At 45.4% G+C, this 4,995-nt stretch overlaps 1 non-coding gene across 1 annotated transcript; it reads left to right on the forward strand.

Moving 5' to 3' along the window:
* Positions 1-2,560: 2,560 nt before the first annotated feature.
* Positions 2,561-2,632, forward strand: trnaa-ugc (transfer RNA alanine (anticodon UGC)). The gene has a single exon. It is a non-coding gene; the product is annotated as a tRNA-Ala (tRNA).
* The last annotated feature ends 2,363 nt before the right edge of the window (positions 2,633-4,995 follow it).

Below are 4,995 nucleotides of genomic sequence, written 5' to 3' on the forward strand. Positions count from 1 at the left end.
CTCCAAAAGCAATCTGTCCCAGATTGATGAGCCGAGCAATTATCCAGCTTTCTTTCTCAAGGTGCGATCTCCGTTCTTACACGGCTTTCAAATTACTTGTTGAGAGAGAGAGTGGGAGAGAGGGGAGAGAGAGAGTGTGTGTATGAGAGAGAAAGAGTGTGTATGTGTGTGTGAGAGAGAGAGGGAGAGAGCAAGTGAGTGAGACAGAGAGAGATAGAGATTGAGCGAGAAGAGTAGGGAGAGCAGATGGGTGAGAGAGAGAAACTGGGAGAGGGAGAGAGGCAGAGAGAGAAAGAGACAGTCAGAGAGGGAGTGAAAGAGAAACAGAGGGAGAGAGATTGGAAGAGAGAGGAAGAGCAAGTGAGTGAGAGAAAGAGACAGAGAAAGAGAGGGAGAGACACCGAGACAGAGATTTGGAGGTTCACAAGGATGATTCATCTAGGGCTTTTGGTTGGGAAGAATCTGTAGATTTTGTGAGGACACACACATCTATGGCTATTATTATAAAGCCTGTGACAATCATGATGTGTCTATTCAGATCCACCAATATAGACTATTTGGTCCATCGAGTCTGCTCTACCATTCAATCATGGCTGACCTTTTCTCCTCCTCCTCAGCCCCACTCCCAAGCCTTCTCTCCATAACCTTTGATGCCGTGTCAATCAAGAATCTATCAAGCTCTGCCTTAAATACACCCAATGACCTGACCTCCACAACTGCCTGTGGTAATAAATTCCACAAATTCACCACCCTGGCTAAAGAAATTTTTCTGCATCTCTGATTTAAATGGACACCCCTCTATGCTGAGGCTGTGCCCTTTTGTCCTGGACTCCCCCACCATGGGAAACATCACTTCCACATCAACCCTGTCTAGGCCTTTCAACATTTGAAAGGTTTCAATAAGATCCCCTTCATTCTTCTGATTTCCAGCGAGTACAGTCCCAAAGCCATCAAACATTCCTCGTATGATAACCCTTTCATTCCTGGAATCATCCTCGTGAACCTCCTCTGGCCCCTCTCCAACGCCAGCACATCTTTTCTCAGATGAGAGGCCCAAAACTGTTCACAATACTCAAGGTGAGGCCTCACCAGTGCCTTATAAAGACTCAGCATCACATCCTTGCTCTTGTATTCTAGACCTCTTAAAATCACGCTAATATTGCATTTGCCTTCCTCACCACCGACTCAACCTGCAAGTTAATCATTAGGGTGTTCAACACAAGGTCTCCCAAGTCCCTTTGCATCTCAGATTTTTGGATTTTCTCCCCACTTTTAAAATAGTCTGCACATTTATTTCTACTACCAAAGTGTATTTTCCAACATTGTATTTCGTTTGGCACTTTCTTGCCCATTCTCCTAATCTGTCTAATCCTTCTGCATCCTACCTGTTTTCTCAACACTACCTGTCCCTCCACCAATCTTCGTATCATCTGCAAACTTGGCAACAAAGCCATCTATTCCATCATTTAAGTCATTGACATACAGCATAAAAAGAAGTGGTCCCAACACCAATCCTCATGGAACACCACTAGTCACTGGCAGCCAACCAGAAAAGGATCATTTTATTCCCACTTGCTGCCTCATGGTTCCATGTCCTTGAACACGGCCCAGTCCACAGACTCGAAACAATCCTGAAGCTGCTCCTCTGCTTCCCACAGTAAACTCTTTGTTGCCCTGCTCTCTGGAACTTTGCTCTTTAGTCTCTGCTCTTTAGACTCTGACCTCTTACCTCTTCTTACCTGCCTATCACCTCCCACTGGGTCCCCTCCTCCTTCCCTTTCTCCTAGAGTCCACTCCCCTCTCTTATCTGATTCCTTCTTCTCTAGCCCTTGACCTTTCCCCACCCTCCTTCCTTTACCTCTCACCTTCCAACTGGCCTCCCCCAACATTTTTATTCTGGTACCTTCCCCTGTCCTTCTCAGTTGGCCCAAAGCATCAACTGTTTGCTCTTTTCCATATATACTGCCTGACCTGTTGAGTTCCTCCGTCCTTTTGTGTGAGTTGCTTTGGGTTTCCAACATCTGCAGACTTTCTCATGCTTATGATATCCTCTATCAAATCTCCGCTCAACCTTCTACATTCCAGGGAATAAAATCATAGCCTGCTCAATCTTTTAACTCAGGTCCTCGAATCCCGGCAACATTCTTGTAAATCTTCTCTGGAAATTCTCTTCAGATTTCTGAGGTGAGGATTCTAAATTTGACAAATACTACATCTTGAAGCTAACTGTTTAATTATGTTACCGTGTCAGGGGCTCTAGTAAATTAAACCTTTCAATCATAAGACAGATCACTGCTCGGTGACTCAGACAATAGATCTGAGATTGGCTGGAGTAAGTGATGTTCTTTCCAGCTTCTGCAACTGATTAATTGCTGCGGAAGAGGCTGAAAGGCGACAAATATAATGCTTTCATTACAACCACAGAATTTTTTAAAAATTCCTTCCCCTATTATTGAACAAAACATTTGACTCTTTCACAGCCTCAGTGGACAGACATCATCCACCATCTACAGACGTAACCCAGCATGGAATCAGAGCCTTTGGCCCAACTCATCAAAGTGGGGATGTAGCTCAGTGGAAGAGTGCATGCTTTGCATGTATGAGGTCCCGGGTTCAATCCCTGGCATCTCCACACAGGAGATTTTGAGTTTTGAACAACAAAAGGAGGAAAGTCCCGGGGGGTGGGTGTAGTGGTTAGCACAGCATTTTACAGTAGAAGTGACACGGGTTCAATTCCGGCTGCTGCCTGTAAGCAGTTTGTATGTTCTTCCGTTGTTTCCTCTGGGTGCTCTGGTTTCCTCGCACAGTCCAAAGATGTAACGATAGGTAGGTAAATTGGTCATTGTAAATTGTCCCGGAATTAGGCTAGAATTAAAATCAGGGGATTTCTTGGTTGCGTGTCTCGACTGGCCGGCAGGGTCAGTTCCATGTTGGATCTTGATAATAAATAGAAAGAATTCTGACCAGACCTCAGAGGGAATTCAGACCGGAAAATCCAAACCTGAGACATTGACATGTATACCTCACCTCCAATATTTCCGCTGCTAACTCTCGGATGTTGGGGCAGCATGGCAGTGTAGTGGTTAGTGTAACACAATTACCGTACTAGTGACTGGGTTTGATTCCAGCCACTACCTGTAAGGTGTTTGCACGTTCTCCCCGTGACCGCGTGGGTTTCCTCCGGGTGCTCCTGTTTCATCCCACGGTCCAAAGCCGTACCGGTTGATAGGTTAATTGGTCACCTGGGTGTAATTGGGCAGCGCAGGCTTGTTAGGCCAGGAGGGTCTGTCACGCAGAAAAAGACATCTAACTGAGATAGTCCTAGTTTAGCCCATATCCCCTAAACTAAGGGTTCCCAGCCTAGGGTCCACAGCCCCTTATTTGGTGGTACTGGCCCATAGCATAAAAAAGGCCTTTCTCTAACATTTCCCATCGCTGTACTGGTCCAAATGTCTTTTAAACGTTGCAATAGCACCCGACTCTGCCACTTCCTTCTGGCAGCTCATTCCATATAGTGTGTAAAAAAGCTGCCCCTCAGGTTCCTATCGAGCCTCTGTGCCCACCCACATCACTAGAATACAGAGTGGAGTTCATAGCCTTAGAATCAGAGTCAGCTTTCATATATATATGCTGTCAAATTTGTTGTTTAATGGCAGCAGTATATTGCAATTCATAATGAAAAAAATCAATGAATCACAATAAGAAATATGTACAGTAGAGAGAGAGAGAGAGAGAGAGCGAGCGAGCGCACTAGGGTGCTTAAAGACTTACACAGTACTGTATTTGTCAACGTGGAGTGGAGAGCACGTTTGTAAATGTGGTGGAAGCAAAGGATGTTGGGAATAGAAACATAGAAAACCTACAGCACAATACAGGCCCTTCGGCCCACAAAGTTGTGCCGAACATTTCCCTACCTTAGAAATTACTAGGCATAGCACTCCATTTTTCTAAGCCCCATGTACCTATCCAAAAGTCTCTTAAAAGACACTATCGTATCCGCCTCCACCACTGTCGCCAGCATCCCATTTCACGCACTCACCACTCTCTGTGTACAAAATTACCCCTGATATCTCCTCTGTACCTGCTCCCCAGCACCTTAAACCTGTGTCCTCTTATGGCAACCAGTTCAGCCCTAGGAAAAAGCCTCTGACTATCCACATGATCAATACCTCTCATCATCTTACACACCTCTATTAGGTCACCTCTCATCCTCCGTCGCTCCAAGGAGAAAAGGCTGAGTTCACTCAACCTATTCTCATAAGGCATGCTCCCCAATCCAGGCAACGTGCTTGTAAATCTCCTCTGCAGCCTTTTTATGGTTTCCACATCCTTCCTGTAGTGAGGATGGAGTGCCACGAGAGGGATGGAAAACTGTGTTGGGAAATGTATGATCATGCATTTTGGTAGAAGGAACAATAGTGCAGACTATTAGCTAAATGGGGAGAAGTTTCAAACTTCAGAGGTGCTGAGGGACTTAGGAGTCCTTGTGCAAAACCCCCAAAAGGTTAATTTACAGGTTGAGTCTGTGGTAAAGAAAGCAAATGCAATGTTGGCATTTATTTCAAGGGGGATAGAATATAAAAGCAAGCAGATAATGTTGAGCCTTTATAAGACACTAGTCAGGCCACATTTGGAGTATTGTCAACAGTTGTGGGCCCCATATCTCAGAAAGGATGTGTTGTCATTGGAGAGAGTCCATGAGGATGATTCTGGGAATGAATGCGGTTAACATCTGAGAAGCGTTTGGCAGCTTTGGGTCTGTACTCACTGGAATTCAGAAGAGTGCAGTGGGATCTGATTGAATCCTACCGAATATTGAAAGGACTAGATAGGTTGGATGTCAGGAGGGTGTTTCTATGGTGGGGGTATCCAGAACTAGAGGGCACAGTCTCCATATTGAGGGGTGACCTTGTAGAACAGAGGTAAGCAGGGGAATTTTTTTAGCCAGAGAGTAGGGAATCTGTGGAATGCTCTGCCACAGACTGCGGTGGAGGC

The sequence above is a fragment of the Mobula birostris genome, chromosome 2 (genome assembly GCF_030028105.1).
Source record: "Mobula birostris isolate sMobBir1 chromosome 2, sMobBir1.hap1, whole genome shotgun sequence".
Lineage (NCBI taxonomy): Eukaryota > Metazoa > Chordata > Chondrichthyes > Myliobatiformes > Myliobatidae > Mobula > Mobula birostris.